The 27,807-nt window shown below is 35.4% G+C and overlaps 1 pseudogene; it reads left to right on the top strand.

Moving 5' to 3' along the window:
• Positions 1 to 19,218: 19,218 nt before the first annotated feature.
• LOC138822775 (vacuolar protein sorting-associated protein 37A pseudogene) lies at positions 19,219 to 20,470 on the top strand (annotated as a pseudogene).
• Positions 20,471 to 27,807: the final 7,337 nt, after the last annotated feature.

Raw genomic sequence — 27,807 nt, 5'->3', positions numbered from 1 at the left:
GGTGGTGGATCTTGTCGAATGCTTTTTCTGCATCTATTGAGATAACCAAGTGTTTCTTATCCTTGATCCTGTTGATGTGATGAATAATATTAATTGATTTGCGTATATTGAACCAGCTTTGCATCCCTGAAATGAATCCTGTTTGATCATGGTGTTTGATTTTTTTGGATGAATTGTTGAAGTCGATGGGCCAAAATTTTGTTGAAAGGTTTGCATCAAGGTTCATCAAAGAAATGGGTCTATAGTTCTCTTTCTTTGATGAGTCCCTGCCTGGTTTTGGGATGAGGGTTATAATGGCTTCATAGAATGTGTTCGGTAGTGAGCTTTCTCTTTCAATTTCATTGAAGATTTGGAGGAGAATTGGTGTGAGCTCTGCTTTGAAGGCCTTGTAAAATTCCGCTGTAAAACCATCTGGTCCTGGACTTTTCTTAGCTGGGAGGTCTCTTATTGCTGTTTCTATTTCAATGCTTGATATGGGACAGTTAAGATGGTTTAACTCATCTTGGTTTAGTTTTGACATGTCAATATTTGCTAGGAAAAGGTAGATTTCTGTCAAGTTCTCAAACTTATTTGCATAAAGTTTTGAGACGTATTCCCTTATAATGTTCTGAATCTTGGTTGTTTCCGTGGTGATGTTTCCATTCTCATCTCTGAGTTTATTAATTTGGGTGTGTTCTCTCCTTTTTCTGATAAGGTTTGCTAAGGGTCTGTCAATTTTTTTAAGTTTTTCAAAGAACCAACTCTTTGTTTTGTTGATTCTTTCTATAGTTTTCTTTGGATTCTAATTCATTTAATTCTGATTTAATTTTGATTATTTCTTTCCATCTACTGGATTGGGGTTTATCTTGCTGCTCTTTTTCAAGGAGGTTTAGATGTGTTATTAAATTGTTAGTTTCAGATCTCTCCAATTTGTTGATGTAGGTGCTCAGAGCTATAAACTTGCCTCTGAGTACTGCCTTTGCTGTGTCCCAGAGGAGATGGTAATTTGTGTGTTCATTTTTGTTGAATAGCATGAACATTTGAATTTCCTTTCTAATCTCTTCCATCACCCACTCATGATTCAACAGTGTGTTGTTCAGCCTCCATGTGATACCGGACTTTGTTTGGTGGCTTTTGGTGTTGAGTTCTAATTTTATTTCCTTGTGGTCAGAGAGAATGCAAGGTATAAATTCAGTGTTTCTGAATTTAGACAAGTTTGCTTTGTGGCCTAAAATGTGGTCTATTTTAGAAAACGTTCCATGTGCTGCGGAGAAGAACGTGTATTCTTATGCTGCTGGGTGAAATGTTCGGTAAATGTCTGTTAAGTCTAGTTGATCTATGCAGCTCTTTAGATCTGCGGTTTCTCTGTTGAGTTTTTGCTGAGTTGATCTATCTAGTGGGGAGAGTGGTGTGTTAAAATCCCCAAAAATTAATGTCTTTGGATCTATATGGGATTTGAGGGAAAGTAGTGTTTCTTTGATAAATTTGGGTGCTCCATTGTTTGGCGAATAGATATTTAGAATTGTAATATCCTCCTGAAGGAGAGATCCTTTAATTAGTATGTAGCGACCTTCTTTATCTCTTCTCACGAATTTTAATTTGAAGTCTATTTTATCTGATATTAGGATTGCAACTCCCTCCTGTTTATGAGGGCCGTTTGCTTGGTAGATTTTGTTCCAGCCTTTAACATTGAAAATGTGTTTGTTTTTACGGGCAACATGTGACTCCTGCAGACAGCAGATAGAAGTGTCTTGTTTTTTAATCCAACTAGACAGTCTATGTCACTTAATTGGAGAGTTCAGTCCGTTAACGTTAAGAGATAGGACTGAGAGTTATTTGGGAGTTCCTGCCATCTTATCCCCCTTCTTGGGGGCTGTGAAAACAGGGTTCTTCCTAAGGTTCTTGGATTCTCAGTTTGGGTGCAGTTTCTTGGTTTGTTGCGGTCTTGTTGGTTTTCTATGTGTAGGACATCTTTAAGAATCTTTTGTAGGGATGGTTTGGTGGAGATGTATTGTTTCAATTTTTCTTTGTTATGGATGGTTTTTATTTGGCCTTCAGTTATGAAGGAGAGTTTAGCTGTGTACAGTATTCTTGGTTGATAGTTGTTTGTTTTTAGGGCATGGCATACATCATTCCAGGCTCTTCTTGCTTTGATTGTCTCTGCTGAGAAATCTGAGGTGATTCTAATTGGTTTCCCTTTATAGCTGATTAATCTTTTCTCCTTGACAGCTTTAAGGATCTTTTCCTTGGTCTGGGTTGATCCTGTGTTGATTATAATGTGACGGTGGGATATCCTATTCTGGTCTGGTCTATTTGGGGTTCTAAAAGCTTCTTGTATCTGAATAGGCCTATCTTTTTGTATGTTTAGGAAGTTCTCTGCTAGGATCCTGTTAAACCAATTTCCTAGGCCATTAACTTCTGATTCTAGGTGCTCCTCTACACCCATTATCCTTAGATTGGGCCTTCTGATGGTGTCTTCCAGGTGTTGGATAGACCTATCATATTTCTTGGACTTGTCTTGGATGGTTGTATGTTCTTTCTCTATAATATCTAGGCTGTCTTCAATCCCTGACATTCGATCTTCTGCATGGTCTAACCTGCTGTCAAGACTCTCTACTTTGTTTTTTATCTCTTTTCCTTCTAATTGGTCAGCTTTGATGACTTCAAGTTCTTTGTTGAAGCTCTGTTTTAGGTCTTGTATGAATTTCTTTACTTCTTTAATTTGGTGTTCAATGTTTGTTCTCAAATCACTTAGTTGATTGATTATGGTTTCTTTGGACTCGCATTCCTTCTGTTGGGTTCCATTCAGCATTCGCTTTGTGGTCTCCCTGACTTCCTTCAGCTCTTTGTTAATGGATTACATGTATGCCTTTAGTGATCTTTGTGTATTCTCTACCTGGTCTCTCAATTCCTGAATTACGCTTTGATTAGCTTCCTCCCGTCTATGGGATTCCTGCAGTTCCCTTTCTTCCCATTCGTGGGATTCCTGCAGTTCTCTTTGAGTGTTCTCTGCCTGCTCACGCCATTCCTCCCTTTCTCTTTGAGTATTCTCAAGTTGTTCACGCAAATCCTGTATCAGTTTTTGAGTAGCTTCCTCACGCTTATGATATTCCTGTGTAAACTTCTGGGATGCCTCCTCTCTCTCCCTATCAATCTCATACAGGGTCCTTTGTACATTGTCAAACTTCTCATTTATCATGTTTGCGATTAGTGTTTGTAGAGCTATTTGGGAACTCTCCTCTGGATTATTCTTTATCTGTTCTAATCCCTGATTATTAAGATTGGGAATTGAGATACCCGAATTTGCCATTTTTCTTGTGTTTTTCCGGCTTACTCGGCCCATTTGAGATGAAGATTGCAACAGTTTTGTGCTAGAACACTATCTTAAGGCAACCATCAACCAAAGTTTGTGTTTGTACAGTCAATAGTCTACAGATACAATCTAGTTCAACAGATACATCTATTCAACATCAAACAACTATATGTTAAAGGACTTTGAACTGCAGAAAAGAATTTGGAAAACCAGAAATTATTAGGGTTAGGGAGAGATGTGGGTAAAAAATAGGAATAGATTGGTGTGGGGAAGCACAGGGAGAGTTAACTATGTCCTAATCACAATGCAGGAAATGGGTTGGGTATGATGCAAGTAGAGAGAGAGAGAAAAAGAAGAGACGGAAAGAGGAATGAAGAGAGACCAGAAAAAAACATAGAAACGTAAAAATTAATGTTATTATAGAGGTTAAAAGACCGTCTATTTAGAGAGGAATGTGAATATGTTAAGAGAATGGGAGGGACATAGAGGAGATGTGAAAAACTTTAAGGATGGGAAAGGGAGAAGAAAAGATCAGTTCAGTAGAGCTAGACAAAAAACAAAAAGATAATTAAGAAAGAAAGAAAAAGAGAAAGAAGACAAGAAAAGAAAGGAAAACGCTCATTCATATATTCCTAAAATAAAAATTATAAGATGAGAAAAAAAAAGTTACTGGAAAACAATTATTTTTTCAGAAGAGGCAAAAATTAAAGATTAATAAAAGTTTTAGAAGGGAAAAAATTTATATATATATATATATATATATATATATATATATATATATATATATAAGGTAACAAAAAACAAAAAACAAGCAAAAAAAAAAAAGAAAAGAAGAAGAAGAAAAAAAAAAGAAAAAAAAGTCTTTAGATTTTTATGGGGGCGGGGAGGAGTGGGAAGAATCCTGTATCTCCCTTTTGTCTGTAACCAGTCTCTTGTTGGAGTCTCTGGTCAGCTTGAGGTCCTGTGGCTTGATTGGTTTCTTAAGTCGGTTGGTTGGAAGAGGCAGAAAAATGCTCTGCTTTACCCAAGATTTTGAGATCCCCCTCCCAGGTTAGTTTTCTGGAAGGGTGATCTGCTTTGAGAATCACAAAAGAGGGTGATGTGGTGATGAGGCTAGGTTCTGGGTAGAGTTGAGGCCTTTCAACAAACAGTAGCTTTTCCCTGGGGCTATTTTGTGATAAAGCTCACAGCGCCCAGCCTGGATCCATTCTCAGGGTTTCTGTTGTTCAATTGATTGTGGTGGCTGCTAGAGGGAGGGGCAGCCTCTGGCTCTGGTTACCCAGTGAGGCAAGGCACTCCAATGGCTGGCGCCTGAGCTGGGTGACTTTTCCCTGGATGGAGCTGAGTCTGGCAGGTCACTTCGCCATTAAGTTCTTGTGACCTGCTAAATGACTCGTTTTATTCCAAGGCCTGAGCTGGAGCTAGCAGCTCCTCCGAGCTTTGTCGGAGGATCTCCATCCCAGATGGAGATCACCGGTGTTGGGGGTGGAGGGGTGGCCTTCCCTCCTGTGCTCCCTGAGAAGGAGTGAGGACTTCGGGCTTGTACTCACGCCGAGTCTTGGATCCTGGGTCGTCTCTGGTCTGCAAACAGCAGGATGAAGATGTCCGCTCCTTGTCGGTTCTTGTTGGTGTTGAGTAGGATCCGCTCGTCCGCTGCATCTGGCTCCTTCGTCCTGGACTCTCTGTGTCTCAGGTATGACACCGCGGCGGTGGTCGCCGCCACGACCCTGCCGCCGCAGCGGCAGCTGATGTGTTTCCTTGGCTTCCCCTCTCTTGTCTAACTCTCTGTCCTGTGATGGCACACTTGGTGTGATTCTCTGGCTTAGGACTGTTCACTGGAACTCTAAAACTGCTTTCTATGCGAGAGCTTGTTCAGATTCCAGCTTCTCCTCTGCCATCTTCCCGGAACTCCTTATTTCCATAATTTATAATATGTGTAGTATGCCATTTTGTTTTAGATCACTAAGAATATTAGAGCATAACTGTATTTATTATAAATGTGTATATATTTTGACCCTAAAACAAAACTTTCTGCCTTAGACTTTTAAAATAATATAAAATTGTAAAGTATATATATAGAAGTGTTATTGTTGCTAATGTTTTATCATCCTCCTCCACCTCCTCCTCCTCCTCATCATCATCATTATCATCATCATTTTGGTAATTTTGAGACAGAAAGTTGTTATGTAGTGTAAGCTGACCTCATTATAATTCTCATGTCTTAGCATCTTGTATAAAAGTTTATGTACCATCATGCTCCAATTTTAAACAATTGTAATGATAAATTATAGATATTATAGATGTATAATACTTAATAATTTATTGAAATTATAATTATTCTCCTAAAATTACATTAAAGGATCTGATAAGGAATATTATTTCAAAGCATTTTATATATATATATATAATATATATATAAATATATATATTTATATATTTATATATATAATATATATATTTATATAAAAAATATATAATATATATATATATGTATATATATATGGGCCCATATATAGGCCCATATATAGGCCCATATGTCTTGAAAAATACTTTTTTCTGGGTCTTTAATTTTAAGAAATATGAATTTGGGTTTCAATTTTCTTTTGGAGACAACAAGCATCCAACTATAGTACCTATTTCACAGTTGCACTCAATATACCTACTAGACTCAATCTGCCCACACATCCCTATTTCACCTCTAACCACAGCGCCCTCTTCCTGACATTCTTGTCCACTGAGGATGTATCCTCTTCTTCCTGCTAGTATTCTATTCAGTTGAATAAACACTTTATTCAGTTAACTCAAATGTGTAAGCACTTGCAAAAGTAAAACGTAGAGAAAGGAATAAAAAAAATCAGTTATTTAGATACTTATAATCAGAACTTTGTCTCTTAAAACTAAAAAATATTTTATATTAAGTATAAACTCATGAGTCACAATTAAAGTCTGTATCAATTGTATGTTGTAAAAATACACATATTATAGAATTCATAAGATGTGTGTAAACTTTTCCTGCATACTATTCAATAATATATATTGATAAACCTAAAAATCTATGATGGTTTTCATTTTTGTTGTAATACATGAATGAATTCAGGAATATTTTGCTTGTTCAAGTTATAAATAAATCATTTGGTTTTATCATCATGTCTAAAGCTTTCCTATCCCAGAATACTGGGTTTTATTTCTGTTGCATGATGATCCCGTTCTATATGCAGGATTTATCACAGTGCATCTGAGAACACACCTTCTCAATTATTATTTCTCATAGACTAAGGACGGGGTGTTTCATGTTCCATTTGTTCTCTTGTTGAATATTTGTTTTGGCTGATTTCTATTCATGCTTCATATATTGCTCATTCTTTTCCCATATTTCTTTTTGACATGGAAACTGTGGTGAATAATACTGTCAGAGATATCATTTTGTTTCATTTTTAATCTTCATCAATCACCTCCAGATGAGCATTTTTTAACTATTCCTTTTTTTCACTACCTTCCATTGGCACATTATTCCTATTTTAGCCCAAGAGAAGACTCAGAGAACATATATTACAGTAAATTCAGTTTTCTGTTTCAAATTATTCATTCCACTATAATATCTACTTTGTAATTGTTCTGAATTAGGGATATTATGTTCTCTGAAGGTTCATGTCATCACCATATAGTAAAACAAATACTAAAAGTTATTTTGATCTATTAGAAACATTTTTTAAAACTAGAGGAAAAGGCATATGCTGACTTATGAAATGATAACTCCTCTGTGCACACCTTAAAAATAACAATAAAATTATACATTACTAAAGTAGGGTAGAAGATCACAAGCAAAAATAAATGAAAATTTTGTTCACTTTATCTATAATTATGCATTGAAAGCTGGGGAAAATTTTCTATAGTTTTGTGTAATTTTTATTTATCCAAGTTATTTGTATACCGTAATGGTTTGTACAAAATTTATTGCAATACTTTATCTAATGAAATGTATATACCACAACTCTAAAACTCTACTTTTTCTCACCAAGTTAATACAGGTGTTTAAGAAAGTCCTAAATCAATAAATATACCTCCACTAGTAATGCAGCAGCTGCTGTATGCAATCTTCCTGTTCAGTTAATTTCCCCCCCGCCAAATAACTTGTTAAATTCACAGGAACTGAAATTTTTCAGTTCTTAAATTTAATGAATTGTTAGTTGGCTTTGAATTCTTACACCTAGTGTTATATTCCTGAATGGAATTTAGATCTTGCTCATAATGACCAAACTTCATTATGTAGATATTCAATTCCAGAAGAAGCCTAGAGAGTCACGAAAGATACTGAATCTTAATACTTTTTTCCCCATTGATTTCAAGATATAGAATCTTGGTACAAATTTAAGATTATTGATTAGGTTCTGAACAAAGCAAACTGAAAAATTCCATCTGGCATTATTTTTAATGAGAGGTTACTAGTAGTGAGGCTATACCAACTACGGCTATATCAGTCACTTGGGGGAAGATGGTTGAGGGCTTGTTCTCAGTGTGCCTGTAATACAGTCCCTTTTTTAGTTCCACATTTTGTTATGTGTTTGTTTCATTCAGTTTGATTGAAATGGATTATATCTGGGTCTCTGTAGCACAGAAAGATCACAGAAGATGTGCTCCTCACTTCAGGATAATTTAATTTTTCTTGATATAATGATAATGTATATTCCTTCACTTTATTATTTATTTTTAATTCTACTCATAACTGTACACAAACATGTATTTCAATATCTTTCAGCCTTCTTCATTCTCTTTCCTTCTCTTCACTTGTCTCCACAAACAATCCCAATATTAAAATCAAATTCTCCCTCTTTCTCTCTATCCTCTCTCTGTTATGGGTGTGTGTGTGTGTTTATATATATATGCATATAAGAATGTATAATGTGTGTATGTATATATCTGTTTAAATGTATATCATTTCAATACATATAAGACAAAGCATTTCATATTTGCCCCTCTGAAGCTGGCCTCCTTTGATTAACATAATGATCTCCAGTTTCATTCATTTTCCTGAAAATCACATAATTTCCTTCTTTAGAGCTGAATGATACTCTATTGTCTATTGTTTCCCTGTTTATTAGCATATATTATGGATGCAAATGGGCTTAATTATGCTACTTTCTGTCATGTGTCCAGTGTATCCTGATCAAATCCACTTCCTCTATCATTGTCCTTCATAATTTGCTCATTAAACCCATTTTAACAAGTATCAATGCTCTGTTTGCATACAAGTATGTAAAGTATTTTGACTATATTCATCCTTCTTCACCTATTCTTGCCTACATCCTTCTTTTCCCATCCACTGGCACGCACCAACCAACAGAGCCCATCTTATATTCCTATCATTCATCCATTCATCAGTTTTAGGGCATCTTGGCTGCTTCTGTAGCTTAACTATGATGAAAAGCACTATACTAATAATGAGTTGTTCAAGTGCGTTTAATGAATGCTAACTTACATCTTATCAATAAACAAAGATCCAAACCAGAAGTCAACAAGTTTATCTCAGAACTAAACAATGCCATGGATAAAATGCCTTAAACAGTATTTCACCCAACTGTAGAAGATTACACATTTTTCTAGTCATCGATGGAACTTTCTACAAAACAGATCATGTATTAGGCCATAAAAATCTTAAAAAATACAGGAACCTTTGGGAATGTAAAAGTCAGTAATTTAAAAAAAAATGTTTATGTCTATAAATACCTACATAAGAAAATGATCAACCACAAACAACCACACATGCACCTTAAATAAATAGAGAAATCAACCTAATAGTTTATTTGAAGCTATTTGGGCATTGGTCTGTTCATATGTGAAAATGGAACTAAGAGAGATAGGGTTGAACTATTGAAGGATAACATTAGTCAAGAGATATTGTAGTCATAAACTGGCATGTTAATTGAAAACTTATTGTATAATTAGCTAAACACAATTCAAATGAACATTCCAATCCACAAATGAGTAGTTGGAAAGAAATAATTAAATATTAGGGCAGAAATCAATTAAATGGAGATCAAGTAAGAATGAATCAATCAACAAAACAGTCTATCTTCTAAAAGATCAGCAAGGCTGACAAATGTTAAGCTGAACTAAACAAAGAAAAACAAAGAGAATCCTTTGCCCTCGTTGTCCACTGGAGAAGCCAGATTATTTGAAATATCTTGGGTGAATTTAGCTAATGGATTTTGTTTTCATTTTAGATTTAAAAGTTAGGGAAAACCTTCCATATTTTTACCATGCACCATATGAATGACATAAGAGTATATTATACCTTTCCTTCAGTGGATAAAACATAGGAGATCATGTAAAAATGACATACAATTAAGTCGTTTTTAATTAAAAGAGACCATTATTATAATTATGGGCAAAGTAGTTTGGCAAGTGCCAGAAGTCTCCGATTTAGGAGCACAGAAAATTATTTGAAAAATTATTTGAAAAGGCTGCTTTAAATAATGGAAACTTTCATGAAAGCAGAGTCTGAATCTTATCAGTACAAGAGGAATAAGTACCAAAGGGAAATGAAAATCACTCTGCTTGATCTGTCATTCTTTGCTATGGCAACAAGGAAACACAAATCAATTGCAGCTAACAGCAAAAAATTACTTTTTGCTTGTATTTACAGAAACTTCACTTGTCAGCTGAAACAGCTCTATTTTTTCTACATATTATCTCTTCTAGGGCTCAAGATGAAGGAATAGCCAAACCTTTCCAATACATTTAAAGTGTTTGCTTGGATCTAGTGTATAAGCTTGTTCACAGTCTATTAGCCAAATCAGATTGGTGTTCATGCCCAGACCGACTACAGCTGCTAAGCACACTCTACTGACTGCAAGGGCAATTTGGGAGAATATGATGTGAAGAATAAGACTCTTCTAAAATCCAGATTAGGAAAATGGCAGACTGTTGCATTTTGTGTTTTACATTCATATAAATAATCTTTTGAAAGAATTGAAATGTAAAAATATTCTACATTCTTGATATATTCATAAAACATACTTTCATATACTGATTGAATTATACCATAAAAACAGGGCAAATTCGAAGCCCAGCAAAAGAGGCTGAGCTGAAAATCAAGCACATGTTGAAGTGTAGGAAAGAGCACCAATTCAGACCCCTACATTAAAATTCGATCAAATAAGTCGTGCACACTGAAAGAACACATGGGTAAAGAACATTCTTACCACCAGGAAAATAAGAAAAGAGTAGTTGGTTTTGAGTTTTTTGTCTTTTTTTATTTTGAGCTCTGGGTTAAAAATGTAAAATATTAAGCAAAGGATGTAGGATGTAGAATCACTGACCTAGCCACAAGCAAATTATATATATATATATATATATATATATATATATATATATATATATACATATATATATAATTTACATTCTAAATATCTATACATCCTTTGCTTTATTGAAGTTTTAACATATATTGGTTCTGTTAGAACATGATCATTGTATGGCCATGATAGAAGGTGGATGTTTGCAGTCATGTTTTAAAGTTTCCTTCAACACAACTGAAACAAACTTTTTCAAAAGATTTCCCACTAATAAGAATTCAGCCATCATGACAGACAGTAACAAAAACATGAAATATTAGATTTTCAAGGCCTTCACACTTAGCAATATTAAAAAGTTGTAATAAGGTATTTAAGAATGACAATGAAATGATAAAACCTTGATAGTGAAGCAAGTATTATTATAATAATACAAACCTCTGAAATCAAAATATTAGTTCCAGTAGTTAAAATAAATTTATAACAATATATTATAGTGATTAGCTATTATAGGAAACATTTCTACATATATCTACACATATGTAGTCATACATATATTTATAAATGCTTAATTACACATTCGTATTGTATGCACAAGTTGTATTTCTTTAAATCTTTCCTGGGTTCTCTAATAGATTTAACATAAAAATTCATAAGAACCTGGCCAAATTTTTCACAAAGTTTCTACAATATTAGTATCACAATTCATGTACATTTTTTCATTTTAAAACTCAGGTATAAACATTCCAAACATTCCTCATTTTTCATTCCTCAGTTTCGATCTTTTGACATTATTAGAATATTCAACGTTGGTTCTTCGAATGCATGGGCCCTGATGAATCCCTTCAGGTTACTATTTTATCAATATAATTTTTATTAATAATAGGTGATTCATAGAGAGTGATACCATTAATCTCAAAATGACCTACTAATGAAGAAAGACTGATTGTCTTCTGAACCTGTACATGAAGTTCATAAAAAGTAACCAGATAGATGACTGGCTTCCATATTTGAAGAATGGAGTATAGATTAAGTATTATTCTTAAAATACGAAAAGATAAACTATATTAAAAATAAATGTGTACAGATATGTAAATGAGAGAGACATATTTATATGTTGAGAGCAATGAAAACAATATATGTGATAAATTATTTGAAGAGACAATGGAGGATTTATTTAAAAAGAGAAAGAAAACTGGATTCCATAAAAATCTTGAAGTTTAGGGAAAGAAATTTTTATTGAAGATACTATTGAACACATGATGATATACAGAATTCAAAAATAAGGGAATTCGCTTAATTGAAGAATAAGGCAATTCTAGTTATAGTAGACTATTGTGGTTTTTCCTTCTTTCACCTCCTCCTCTTCATTCTCTACTTCCTCCTCCTCCACTTTCTCCTCCTTTTCTTTCATTGTGATAATGTCTTTCTCTTGCACTCTACCACTTGAAACAAATCAGCAGTACTTTTGTTTAATTTTGTCTATTAGATAGTATCATTAACTTTGAAATAGTCTCCAGTCATAATCATCCTGATTTTCCCTTCTGAGTAGTTGTCATTAAGACATGTATGACTATGCATGGCTATTTTAAAATGTGTAAATAGGTAGTTAAATTTGAGACTCCTTTCTGAAAGGAATGCAAATTGCTCAAGAAATAAGAGCAAAAATTGAAAATGCTTTTGCATCAAATTAAACAACTTCTGGACATCAAAGCAAATAAGGATTCAAATCTAAGGAAAATCTATAAAATAAAGAAAATGTTTTCTAGCTATTTGTCAAGTAAAGGACTATACTTTAAAAAATTTCAAACCAACTGAAAACTGAAGAAAAGAATCCAGTTTGTAGCTGGACAAAATAAATGATCAGACAATTCTCAATGAAGCATATGTGGCCAATAAACAGAAAAAAACCTCAACATCCTTTGTCATAAAAAATTGAAATGATAAAGATATTCCATCTCACTACAATCAGAATGGCAATCATTAAGAAAACAAGCAGCACTAATGTGAGGTGAATAAAATATAAGTCAGTGCAGCCATTGTGAAAAACAGTATGAAGAGTCTTCAAAAGACTAAAACTGCTATATATCTTGCTATAAAACTCCCAGGTATGTATCCAAAGGAATATAAGTAAGCATTCAATAGAGACACAACTGAACAGTCATGTTTATATTAGTAATATTCAGAATAGCTGAACAAAAGAACCAGAGTATGTGTCTATCAGGCAACAAATAAATAAGATAGATGATAGATGGAAAGATAAAAAGTAATATATTGGTTAAATAATGATCTTTATTGAATCTTTGTACAACATATGCATATATCACTTAATATACATATTTTTAATTTGTCAACTAAAATTAACAAATATATAATGAGGAAATTGTATACAAATCCAGACTCAAGCTGAGCCATATGTACTGAATATGTAGCCACAATGAATCAAAAGCATTTAAGAAATGAGAAAAAAGTGAATATTTGGATACAACACATGTTTTCAGGAAGGAGACAAGGGAGAACAACGAATAAGAGGTAAGAATGAGAGAGAAAGAGAGACGGACAGACAGACAGACAGACAGACAGACAGACAGACAGACAGACAGACAGACAGACAGAGACAGAGAGAGAGAGAAATGTGAACAGAGAGACAGCACCAGAGAGAGATGGAAGGGAAGGATTTTCCACTTGTTAAAAGTCTCAGCTTTTATCTCCGTTTTTGAGTATCCCAGTTTTTTGGAAAAAATAAAAAATAAATATTCAGAAATGAAAATACCGACCAAAAGAGAAATATAAACAACCTGTGGAAAATTGTTTCCCTTGTCCTTCTCCAAATAGACTATAATTACAAAATCTGAGTAAAGCAATTTCTCCTCAGTGGATATTTTTAAAAGAAACAGAAATTATAGGATTCATACAGCGATAATATTTTAAAGTGCTAGAGATTCCCGCAAAACAAGTAACAGTTGATAATGGGATGAAAACTGAGAAGATCTTACAACATACATGAAACAAGCATTGGAATATTTTGCCACTCTGGGCAAAGTGCAAGCTTACTGAGAAAGTCACATGAAAGAAAAGGGATGGGCAAACAGAAAGCATAGTTATATGACTTAGAAAATGACAGATATTAGTCAAAAATTCAGAAATAAAGCCCAAACCAGGAAAGATAAAGATAACAATCGAACACACTAGAATATTAAGGAAAAAGATAATGGTAAAGTAATGAAAGACAAAGTTTCACCTTGGTTTTAGAAGGCATAAAGAAAATGAAAACAATAGAACAAAAATTCTCCTGAATTTATAAAAGATATATAAATGCATACTGAATGTTTACAGTATATCAGAGGAAAATTTACCGACTGCACTCAGCAATGAAGAATCTTGCATTTAGCCCTCTAATTATTGTTTAGACTATAACAACCATATATTGATAAGCAAGTAGAGGGATAAGAAGATAATCTGTTGTGATCTCCAGCTAAATTTAGTCAGGTGTAGCTGGCAATGCAGCCTGGTTTCAGGAAATATTCCCTCCGGAAACATGTGCTAATAAAGGATACATAAAATATCTGCTTATTATGCTTATACAGTTATTTTATAACATATTATACTTAGATAAGCATAAAATTTATGCATTCTAAGAGAGCTCCATTATTTCTAGTAATACATAGTGTTATATTGTTTATGGCTTATTATTGCTTATTGCTAGTTAGTACTAAGGGAAAGACCCACACATGTATCCATTCCCTAAAGGTGCAGTAAGGAAGTCAAACAGAAACTCTGATTACAGAAATTGGGCTGGGACTGTAGCTCAGTGAACTTAACATGCATAAAGCTAATGATTCTACTTCCTAAACTAAATCAGATAGATGTTATATAGAAAAGCAGATGGACATGACAACTTATACTTCTCATTGTTGCAACAGGTCCACCTGTATCCTTAAACAACTGGTTTTTCCCCATCTCCTCCACAAGTTATACTGACATCAAATATAGTGAAAGCAGGGGTTATACTGTGGGGGAGGGACATACAAAGCAACAAAGAGATAATCTTATAAATGCGTTAGAAACACATGCACGAAAGAAAAAAAACATTAAAATACACATCTAAGGGTTCATTTTCCTGACATCACATTATCTGACCTTTTCTGCTTGCAATGTCAGTGCGGGGGGGGGGGTAAGGGAGAGAAGGAGAAGGTTTGGGATTGGGTGGGAGGGGGGGAGGCTGGGAAGGGATGTGAAGGGTAAACAAAGGAAGAGGCTGCAATGCTTGGTAAGAAATGTACGCATTATCCTGCTCATGTAATTGTAACTCCTCTGTACAGTATGTTCACAAATAAAATAAAATTAAAAAAAAAAGAAAAGCAGATGGAGAAGGACAGACAGACAGTCAGATAGATGGATGATAGGTTTTTTTTTTCACAATTTTGGGAGCTACAAAAGTAAAGATTACTTCTTGCTCTAGGCTGTATTAAAAGGGTCTGTTGTGGCCTTCCTTTTCCTTGAATTCTAGATTACTATCATTTTTCTGTTCTGAATTATTTTCAATGATTATCTCCTTGTCCAAACATTCTTATTTATTAAGGAAATTAGGCATATTATATTAAGCTACTTCTTTTTATTTGGTATATATTTTATTGCAAAGATACTGTACAGAGGGTTTACAGTTACATGAATATGGTAATGAGTACATTTCCTATAACTAGGCTCCTTCTAAATGATATAATTTTGAGCCAATTAACTATGAAGATTCCACTACCAAAGAAATTTCCGTGAGATTAAAATCTACATACATGCAAAACATGCAGTTTAGCCATGTCACAAATAATAATAACAACAACTACAACAACAGCAATAATAAATACCTCTTGAAGCAGGTGATATTAAGACAAAATCATTCTTATCAAACACAGAGGGAAATCTGGGAAATACGAAGCTGGCCAGCCTACCTTGGTCTTTCTCTGTACTTTCTCTAATATATTCAAAGTCCTGTAAGAGATTTCATCTCCAGATTTGTGCTCCTTGTTATTTCCTTATTTTTTCTGTGTTCACAGATTTTTGATACTAAATTTTGTCTTGGGCATCCTTAAGAATCCAACACTTCAGACATGAACATATGTCCTTCAAGGATGCCTACAAACGCTGTGTCTCCAAGACCATGCCAAGTCTCTAAAATTCTATCTGAATAGACTATGGAGATTCAAAGTATTCCTTTGCTTCAAACCCCTTAAAATAACCGTATTTTACTATTGTCATGCTCTACTTTTGCCAAATAAGTATCAAGTGTCATAATTCTTTGGAACAATTTCCTTTCCTTGTTGTAAAAGCTGACAGAAAAAATTCAAGTTGGAGAATACTTTTAGATTTAAGAAGTCTAAGACTGTGTTCATGCAAGCTTTATTTCTTAAGCTGGGTGGTAAATTTTAAAATTCTCATTAATCTTTCTGAAGCCAAGTTCTTTCTAAATAAGAATTAAAGCATATAAAGGATTTCTTTTGGGGGGGGGCTTGTTGTGGGGCCTGAACTCTGAGCCTGGGCTCTACCACTTGAGCCACAGCGCCAATTCAGGCTTTTTTCTTTTTACTTATGTGGTGCTGAGGAATCGAACCCAGGACCTCATGCATGCAAGGCAAGAGCTCTACCACTGAGCCACCTTCCCAGCCCCATAAAGGATTTCTTAAAAGAAAAAAAAAGCAGGCACATTTATTTAGAAAGAAAAAAGCAGGCACATTTCATTTTAAATTTTAATAAAGCCAGAAAATTTTGTTTCTGAAGTTCATAGCTAAAATACAGTGCTTGGGATTAAATTTATCAGTAGCAAATGTGAGCAACAGTAAAGTACACATGTCTATAATACCTGTCAGGAGGTGGAGATGTGAGGATTTCAGCTCAAAGCCAACCTGTACAGAAATGTCTATGAGACTCATCTCCAATGAACCAGCACAAAGCCACAAGTGGTTTCCCTTATTTGCAACAACTAGAATATGTCTGAGACAAGCAGAAAAAGGTCAGATAAGATTATGTTAAGGGAAATGAATGCCAAGATAAGGACACAATTGTGTTTTTTTTTCTTGCTTGCTATTGCTTCTAATGTATTTATAAGGTACCATGTGATTTCTTTGTTGCTTTGTATGTCCCTCCCCTATGGTATAACCCCTGTTTTCACTGTATTTGATGTTGGTATAATTTGTATAGGGGAAGGGAAAAACAAATTGTTTAAACAGGGATATAGGTTGACCCATTGCAACAATGAGATGTACAAGAAAACAGGGAAAACAAACATTACAATTTAGGTGGGGGGAACGGGAGAGTGTAGTTGTGGAAGTGGGAGGGAAAAACAAACTTTACAATTTAGGTGGAAAAACAAACTTTACAATTTAGGTCGGGGGGAACGGGAGAGTGTAGTTGTGGAAGTGGGAGGGAAGGGATGGTAGGGGGAAAAAAAAGGAGGAGACAACAATGATTCAGAAGCAATATACTCATTACCTTGCTCATGTAACTGCAACCCCTCCTCTGTACAGTGTTCTCACAATTAAAAAAAAACTTATTTAAAAAAATTCCAGAAGTGGACCAGTGTCTCAAGTGAGAGTATCACTCTTGACTAAAGACGCAAAAGTGCAGTGCCTAGATCCTAATTCAATCCCGAATACCTGCGCGCGCGCGCACACACACACACACACACACACACACACACACACACACACACACACACACACACACACACACACTCATCTCTAAACAATGTAGTATAGAATATGAGTCAAATTTTACATGATTTGTGAGTCTGTGGGTTGAGGATATCTTGGATTCATTTGCAGGCTTTACACATATTCTGCAGAGAAAGCCAATAGAACCTTTGTTCAAGGTATGTTTTTGCTCTCATCCTATAGTATTTTTGCAGAAAAAAATATCTGTACTTGATTCCAGTGCCCTGCATCTTGTATATACATTTTTTCTAATTTGGGAAGGGGAAGGAAATAAAATGCTGAAGTAAGGAAAGAGCTTGACCCATTGTAACAATGAGATGTACAAGACACTATGTTAAAAATGAACTTTACAACTTTGGAAGGGGGTGGGAGGAGTTGTGGAATTGGGGAGGGAAGGGATGGTAGGGGCAAAAACAAAGGAGGGGGTAACAATTCTGGATAGGAAATGTACTCACTACCTTATTCATGTAACTGTAACCCCTCCGTACAATATTTTTACAATAAAAACATATAAAAAGAATATGTTGGTAGCTAATTTAAAACTGTCCAAGCTTACTGCATTGTCTGTGGTTGTGTAAACTTGTTCAAGCACTTTGTAAAGTAGTATGGAGGTTCCTCAAAAGACTCCACATAGAGCTCCCCTTTGACTCAATTTGGGACATTTACCCGAATGATCAGAAACAAGACCATACTAAAGCTATCAACACAACTATGTTTATTGCAGCATTATTTACCATAGCTAAGATATGGAACCAACACAGATGCTCCTCAGTAGATGAATGGATCAAGAAAATGTGGTATATATACACGATGGAATTCTATGCCTCCATCAGAAAGAATGGCATTGCCCCATTTGTGAGGAAATGGACAGACTTGGAAAAAATTATATTAAGTGAAGTAAGCCAGGCCCAAAGAAACATAGGTCCCATGGTTTCCCTAATTTGCAATAACCAGTGTATGTATTGAGTCAAGCAGAAAAAGACAGATAAGTTGAAGTTAGGCAAAATGGACCTCAAGATAAGGACTGAAGTGTTTTTTCTTGCTTTCTATTGCTTCTAATGTTTTATAAAGTGATTTTTTTTTCGGTTGTGGGGCATGAACTCTGGGCCTGGGCATTGTCTCTGAGCTCTTCAGCTCAAGGCTAGTGCTCTACTTATTTAGCCACAGTGCTACTTCCAGCTTTTTCTGTTTATGTGGTACTGAGGAATTGAACCCAGGGCCTCCTGCATTCAAGGCAAGAACTCTAACACTGAGCGACCTTCCCAGCCCAGGGTTATATGTTGTTGTTGTTGTTGCTTGGTGTGTCCCTCCCCCACGGTATAACTCCTGTTTTCACTGTAGTTAATGTTGGTATAATTTGTGGAGGGGAAGGGAAAAACAAATTGTTTAAATAGGAACCCATTACAACAATGAAATATACAAGACATTAAGTTGAAAAATGAAATTTAGAACTTTGGGGAGGAGTCGGGGGACTAGATGGGGGAGAGGGGGTGTCGCAGCAGGGATGGCAAAGGGAAACAAAGGAGTAGGCAGCAATGCTTGATAAGAAATGTGCTCATGGTAGGACGAGGCCAGGCACGCCGAGCGCAGCCAGGTTACAATCTGACTGGCTAGCCAGTCTGGAGCACCTGGGCCTCCAAGGGTAGGATCCTGGTTGCTTGTGTCCTGCTTGACAATTTACCTCTCTCCAGCTCTCTCCAGTTATGTCATGGTCCCCCAAACCCGGGGACCAGGAACCTGGTTTACTTGGTAAAAGGCGCCGTTGGCTTGCCCCACGGCCTGCCCCTCTGCTCCTCCCCACACACACACAACCGGACTCGAACCTTGGGTATTTCAGGCCACTCCTCTGTAGCTGGAGACCTGCCAGGCAGCCTCTGGGAGAAGCAGGCCCAAACCTTGTAGGGCCTCCTGCCCCAGGGACGCGAGGAGGATGAGCTGGCTCTTTCCCCTGACCAAGAGCGCCTCCTTCTCCACAGCAGGATCCCTGGTGGTGGCCTCACCAGCCTCCAACAGCAGAAGCAGTGCTTGATCGAGTCCCTCCGGAACTCCCACTCCAGTATAGCTGAAATACAGAAAGATGTGGAATACAGATTGCCCTTCACTGTAAACAACTTGACAATTAACATTAATATAGTACTTCCTCCACAGTTTCCTCAGGAAAAACCAGCAATCAGTGTTTATCCACCAATCTGACATCCTTTAATGGATAAACATGGAATATATGTTACCTCTCAATTAGTAAGCAATTTTACAATACACTCAGATCTTGGAAAGATTAGCCAGAGTCTGTTGGATGAGTTTTGGAAGAATTCTCCTGTTTTAGCTCCCACTTCAACAGCATTTCCATACCTGTATAGTAACCCAGGTGGGCTGCCTCCTTATGCTTCTTAGGGTTTTCCATTTCTTCCTGCATATCCTCCTCAAGAAGCTAACAGAACATAACTTCTTTGTTACTGACACTGTTTCTTCTTCAACAAGTTATACAACAGCCAAGTCTGCTGCTCCTACATTTGGTGTCCTTTCAAGTCGGCCATTGCCTGTTCCCACAATGGAAACTTCAACACCTATAAGCCAAAATGGTTTTGGGTACAAGATGCCAGATGTCCCTGATGCATTTCCAGAACTCTCAGAATTGTGTCACAACTCACAGATATGAATGAACAAGAGGAAGTATTACTAGAACAGTTTGAGTTTACCTCAACTAAAACAAATTATTAATGACAAGGGTGATTTAGTAAAAAGTATTGAGGAATTAGCAAGAAAACTCTCCTCTTGGAGCCCAGTTTGGAAGCCAAAAGGCAAACTGTTTTAGATAAGTATGAGTTACTTACACAAATGAAATCTACGTTTGAAAAGAAGAGGCAGAGACAACATGAACTGAGTGAGAGTTGTAGTGCAAGTGCCCTACAGGCAAGATGGAAAGTCGCTGCACATGAAGCTGAGGAAGAATCTGATAATATTGCTGAAGATTTCTCGGAGGGAAAAACTGAAATAGATGATTTTCTCAGTAGCTTCATGGAAAAAAGAACAGTTTGCCACTGTAGAAGAGCCAAGGAAGAGAAACTTAAACAAGTGATAGCAATGCACAGCCAACTTCATGGTCCATTACAGATTTTCCTGAAAACATGGACCGCCAAGAGAGAAATGAGACATAAAACTAAGTACATTATTTTAGATTTAAGGTTTGTAAGTTGGCATTTCATTGAAATGGCTGAATTCAGATGTACTCTACATTGTTTAAAGAACTGAGATTGTTTTTTATATAGATTAGAATGATTATGATCTTTGCTTGGAAAATTTTTCTGCAGTATTTGCACTAAAAACGCCTATTTATCATTGATAAATCCTGTCCTTTTAAAATTTCACTGCTATTCTTATAATTAAATACCTTATGCATGTGATTTTAGTTTTAATATTTTATGAAAAGTACTTAATCTTGTACTTTTAATTTGAAACTGCCTCATTTCTTTATCAAGAATGATATCTTCTTTAGATTATTTTCCTCTCAGTAATTTTTAAGTACTTTCAGCTATGGAAAGATACCCACACCCTCTCTTTTTCTTTCTTTTTGAATAAAACTTTCAAAAGCAATTTGTTTTTAAATATTCATAATACCAGAAAATATCAAACCAGCCAATGTGCCAGATATATACCTATAACATATAAATATACCTATTATATATATATATATATATATATATATCTTTAATAAATAAAAAAATTCAAAAAATGTCTTAATTACATTGCTCATGTAATTGTAACCCCTCTGTATGGTATTTTCACAATAATAAAACTTTAAAAAATTAATTTAAAAAAAATTTAAAAAATATCTCCATGGAAACCTAATCACCTTTTTAATCCTTTCACAAGTCCTCTAAACTGAATGATATATTTTACATGTTACTCTGCTACCCCTACATATATTTTATTGTCCTAAGGAAACTCTTTAAAAGATAGTCTATTGATTGATATTTTGTGTGTCAACTTCCCAAAATATGTTCTGCCCTCAATCCAACTAAAAAATTCTCATCTTCATCTTCCTTTTTGAAAAGTGAACACCTGTCATTTAGATAAGAATCAATACATGATTTCATTCACCAGATATTCAAACTGTCATCTCAGTTGTCAGGAATAATAGAGTTCAATCAATATACTCATTTATTCTAGATCAAACTCTTTGATACATTCTCATGGCATTGATAACAAAACCAAGCATCAACATATATGACTTTATTTCATCTCATGTTCTCTCTGGAATGTTTAGAAAATTGTCTCTTAAATGTACAGCCACAGAGTAGCTATATTTAGTTGATTAATAAATTATTTTATTTACTAATCTATTTATTTCAGTAATGGGACTTGAACTCAGGGACTCAGTGTTATTGTTCCTTAAATTTTATGCTCATGGCTAGTGCTTTACCATTGCAGCCACATAAGAGGCTTACAGATTTACATGCCTGTGTGGGAATCGAGTCATGATCTGAGATGTCAGCCTCCTGAGTAGCTAGGACTACAGGTATGAGCCACCAGTGCCCAGTTTTATACTTAGTTTATTTTAAATTAGATTTATTCAGAAAGGCATCTAAGCAAAAATGCTATTTTTAATATTTTAAGATCCAAACTACCTCCAGAGTCCTCTCCTCATTGTTGATGGACTCATTTGCCCAGGGATGACTATTATTTGGGTCCTTATAAGAAATTTATGACAACATGTGAAAAGAAACAAATTTGTAATTTTATACTGGAAAGTCAGAGTCTAATTTGCAGGACTAAACATAGTGAATACTCTCCAGCTGTGAACGCGTGAAAACTATAGACAAGGATGATCAAGAATGGCCTCAGCTAGGATTCTAACCAGTGAATTCGAGGCTAGTAACCAGGGCAAATACAAGGCTTCATGGTTCAAATTTGATAATGAACTCTAAGGGGAGCAATGGACAATCATCTAAAAGACTAGCTGGGAGTGGGATTCTGCAGACGTTGTTGGTCATGAGCTTTTCCAACCTAATAGGGATTGAGATTTATTTACACATAATCTCTCCAGAAGAGGTCACTAACACCATGACTGTCCATTCATTGAATTGTGTCACACTAAACAATGTCATTTCATCAAAAGTGATTTAGAATTACCAAGATCATCTTGAAAGACATTTAAGATGACTCCTTTCTTTATTCCTTCTGAAAAACTTTGATGGATGAATCTGGGAAGATGAAGGACAAAGTTCACTCACTTTTGAGGCTGGGAAGGTGGCTCAGAGTGGTCGAGTGCTTGCCTCCAATACATGAGGCCCTGGGTTGGATTCCTCAGCACCATATAAACAGTAAAAACAAAAACAACAACAACAACAAAAACAAAGGCCAGAAGTGGCACTGTGGCTCTAGTGGTAGTGTTCTAGCCTTGAGCTGAAGAGCTCAATGACAGTAACCAGGCCTAGAGTTCAAGCCCCACAACACACAAAGAAAAAAAAATCACTTTTTTTTTGTTATTGTTCTCTTATGCCCGACAATGTTTTCTTCTCATAAGAATTTTGTTGAATATGAGATTCTAAACTTCTCTTTCTTTTTTAGTTTTGCTCTATTTTGTTATGTCTTTCTTCCATACTTTAAATATTCTCCTCCATTTAATTGTTGCTTGGAAAAATATAGAAGATTTTGATAAAATCTTTATCTTTGTCCCTCTGAAGTAAGGCTCCACTATGTGTGATTTTTCTTTCTTTTTTTAAATTTAATTTAATTTTATTGTAAAGGTGATGCAAAGAGGCTTTATAATTCCATAAGTAAGGTAGTGAGGTCATTTCTTGTCAAGCATTTTTACCCCTCCCTCATTTTTTCTTCCACTTTCCCTCTGACTCACCACAGCTAAGAGACATTGTGTTAGAACCAGACAGTCTTTCTTTTTCTCTTAAAAATATATTTTATTATTACTGTTCAGCTAATACACAGATGTATTGTACAGGTAAAGTTATAATTATGTAAGTCAGATAATAAATGTATTTCCTTTTGAACTCTGCCAGCCATTCCTTTGCTCTCTCCCAGTTTTTCTCTCCCATCCCTACTCACAGTTTCAGTTTAATTTAAATTTAAATTTTATTGTCCAGGTGTTGTACCTAGGGGTTACAGTCACATAAGTAAGTTAGTTAGTATATTTCTTGCTAACTTTTTACTCCTGCCTTCATTTTTCTCCTGCTTTCCCTTCCCCCAAGCCCTCCCCCAAAGTTGTACAGAACATTTCCAACATACGGTTTTGTGAGTATCACGGTTGAATTGGTTCTCATCTTTGTCCTTTGACTCACCATTTTTTGTTACCCTTCCCTAATTGACATAAACATTTATACAATACCCAGGGTACCAAAATCAAATACAGTGACAACAGGAATTATACCATAGGGGAAAGTACATGTAAAAGAAACAAAAAAAAATCCACATAGTACATTAAAAAAACAACAACAACAAAGAAAAACCTCCTGTGCCCATATCTTGGGATTCATTTTTCTTAGCATCATCTTATATGATCATATGTACATAGCTATTGAGCTATTCTGTTCATCTGCTAAGATTATCCTAGATGTATACTATTTATTACACATAAGGGAAACCATGGGACCTATGTTCTTTTGGGTCTGGCTTATTTCACTTAATATGATTTTTTTCCAAGTCCTTCCAAATGGGACCGTGTCATTCTTTCTGATAGAAGCATTGAATTCATATATATCTTCTTTTTGGTTGGTCATGGGGCTTGAACTCTGGGCCTGAGCACTGTTCCTTAGCTCTTCAGCTCAAGGCTAGAGCTCTACCACTTGAACTACATGCCACTTCTGGTTTCTCTGTTGATTTATTGGAGATAAGAGTGTCAAGGACTTTCCTGCCCAGGCTGGCTTTGAACACAATCCTCAGATCTCAGCTTCCTGAGTAGCTAGGATTATAAGCATGAGCCACCGGCACCCAGCATATATCACATTTTCTTGATCTATTCATCTATTGAGGGACAGTCAGTTCATTTTCTACATACTGTCTAATGAATACCACTGCTGCATTTGTTCTCCCTTTGTCCCACCTTTTCTGTGCCCCCCCATCCTTCAAATGACAAATAAAGGAAAATAACAAAAACAGCAGCACCAACACCAAAAATCTCATTTCCATCTCTTGGAATTCATTTCTTTAAATATTATTTTATAAGAACATGTGCACATAGTGATTGTTCCTTTTTGATATGCTGCTATGAATATCTGCCAATGGTCTCACTGTATGGTGGGTAACTTTTTTATTTCTGCTGTTGGTGTTCTGCCATTAAAATATGATTTTTTAAAATATTTTGCTTTGTTTTCTGTAAGCTTCTGGAATTTCATATAAATTTTGTTTAATTTTCAACTATTATCATTTGATCAGCTGTTCTGGCCTTTGTATTCTTGTTTCTCTAGTATTCATTATACATATATGATACCTTCAATAATTATCACATAGATGCTGAATATTTTATTTCTTTTAATTCATTCCTTTTTCTATCTCCTCAATTTCAGATTGGTAACTGTCTATTGAAAAGTCTTTAAGCTCACTGATATCTTCATATGTATTTTTCCCACTACACTGATGAGTTCATCAAAGTCTTTTGTTTTCTGTTTTATACTAATATCGTCAGTGATATTTTAAAAATTCTTTCTACTGTTACTGTCTCTCTCCTTACCTGTATGTTTAATTCATGATGTCCAATTTGTTCACTCCATGTAGTAATTATGATTATATAATTCTTTGAAATTGTCAGTCTGAAAATTGTTATATTGGATTAAAAATTCATACATATTTTCTGAACCTGGCTCTTAGTGTCTCTTAAATTTTTGTAAAAAGACAAATACATCAAGTACATAGAATACAAGTAAAAAACGCCAGTAGTATGAGGATTTATATTTATATGGCTGGGCATTAAGATCTATTTCATCTTTGCTGTACTTGTAGGTATTAAAAGTTCTTTACTTTTTATATTCTTGTTTTATTTATTCCCCCCTGCTGGATTTGGGGAAAATAAAACACCTTGCTGTTATATAGCCTTTGTTATATCACCATCAATCACTTATACCCAAACCCTGTGGTAGGTTTGAAAGGTATCTGTAAAGATATTTGCTTTGTATTTTATACCTAAGTTTCTCTTGCTTTCCGTTTCCCTCTGTTTTCTCCGTCCCAGAACCATCACCCCAGTCTCTCTCTTTCTCTTTCTCTCTCTTCCTCTCTGTCTTCCTTTCTCCTCCAAAATTTTCAGTTTTGACTTTCCTAATACATGACAGAAAGGCAAGAAGAGGCTGGGATTTCAAAAAATCCTTTCCCTATTTCAAATCACACAATAGTGGCACCGTTTTTCTTAACCAGAAGCCCATTCTTGCCAAGAACAAGATATTTTGGGAGCATCTCTTTTCCTCGGATGTCAGAAATTATTAAAATCTGAGCATTGTGATGGGAACTTGTCAAAACTCTTACAGGTAAATTTCATAGAAATATATCTTCATTACTCCCACTAAAGAAGTTTCTCACCAAGTTGTAACTGAACCTACTTTTCACCCAGTGTCTAGCAAATTAAAGATGTTATTGTGTGTGAGAGGAAACTGAGTTGATTTGAACATGGATTACCCCAACCTATCTTTGTGTTAACAATCCATCCCAAATGTATTATCATGCACTGGAGTTAATAATATATGCAATTTATAAGGATTAACTGCAAAGGCATTGAAAATCTGAAAATGAATCTGATTTTTAGATTTAAAGGCAATTTCTAGCATATTAAACCTGTGCATGTTCTTAAACATCATAAACAAATGAAGCATTCTACATACTCACGATACATGTATGAGTGATATGGGGGCAATATTGAAGTAGACACAAGCTCACAGGAAAGAGAAAATATCATCATATTATCCAAATTACACAATGAACCCTGTGGTAGCTATCTACCCACATATTCTAATAACAATATCAGAGGAACTTCATTAGGAAAGTCTTTTTTTATGTGGTGCTGACCAATCGAACCCAGGGCCTCAGGCATGCAAGGCAAGCACTTTACCACTGAAAAAAAGTAAAAAGAAAAGTCTTTTTTATGAACTGATAAATTTAAATTTTCCCTTAAACTTGATGATGTTTTAACTCGTGGATCTACATTACTAAAAGTTGAAAAGTTATTAGCAAGCAGACCTACCTGATGTGACATTTTACAAATTTCCCTGCCAAAGTTTTCTATTCTTTGTTATAATTGACATCTTGCTGTGATTCCCATTACCCAGTGCAGAAGAAAGTCATTTGTGGATAAACGCAATAAAATATACTTATCGAATTTTGTTCCCCTTTTTTGAACCCAGAATTCATCATTATTGACTGGTGCATTATAAAATTAAACTAAAACTAGGCCACAGTGGGTCATGTTTTCATAATGCTAGGTACTCAAAGGCAGATATCTGGAGGAGGGAAGTTCAAAGCCTGTATAGGAATAAGACCGCATGACTCTCCATCTCTGATGAACTAGCAAAATGCTTGTGATGGTTCTAGCTATGAGCCTCAGCCATGAACAATAAGGCTGAGTCAATGTGATTTTTTCTAACGCATTTATAAGATTATTTCTTTGTTGCTTTTTATGTCCCTCCCCTACAGTATAATCCCAGCTTTCACTGTATTTGATGTGGGTATAATTTTTGGAGGGGAAGGTGAAAAACAAATCGTTTCCATAGGGATACAGGTGGAGACATTGCAACAATGAGATGTACAAGTTGTTATGTTGAAAACGAAATTTACAACTTTTGGGCGGGGGGGAGGCAGGAACGATGGGGGGGCGTTGGGGAGGATGGGAAGGGATGGGAAGGGGAAATAAAGGAGGAGTCTACAATGCTTGATAAGAAGTGTACTCATTATCTTCCCATGTAATTGTAATTCCTCTGTACAGTATTTTCACAATAAAAAAAATAAAGAAAGAAAGAAAGCTGAGTCAGAAATTAAGTCGCTTAGCTCAAACACATCCATCATCACCACCACCACCACAAGAAGTGATACCAGACAGAATACACCATGTGTTCTTACTTTACCCTTGAAATGTGATCTCTGACTACAGGTGATACTACCATGATATCAAAACTTACTGAGTTAACCAGATATGCTTTATTTGAAAAGGTGAAGTATTTCTTCTACATCTGTATCAACTTACACTTATTGTGTGTCCAAAATGGGAATGATCACGACTTTTACCAACTTGAAAATGGTCTCTATTTAAAACCACTGGAGGATTTCAATGCCCAAATTTCATAGAAAAAGAACATGGAACATGCAGAAAATATGTTCAGAATTAATCCTAGCATCTCTACTTCATTTACATTCTGATGACCATAATATTCCACAAAGTCTAACAGAAAAGCTCAAGAGACACATCTCCAGTTAACCAACACAAAAGCCAAGAAGTAGCAGTGTGATTCAAGTGGTAGAGCTACAACTTTGAGTGGAAAATCAAAAGTGATAAAATCTATATATGATCTTGGACAAGAGTCCAGGCCTT

Source organism: Dipodomys merriami, unplaced genomic scaffold, assembly GCF_024711535.1.
Source record: "Dipodomys merriami isolate MVZ:Mamm:240054 unplaced genomic scaffold, mDipMer1.0.p SCAF_1149, whole genome shotgun sequence".
In the NCBI taxonomy this organism is placed as follows: Eukaryota; Metazoa; Chordata; class Mammalia; order Rodentia; family Heteromyidae; genus Dipodomys; species Dipodomys merriami.
This window is presented reverse-complemented; position numbering and strand designations above follow the sequence as displayed.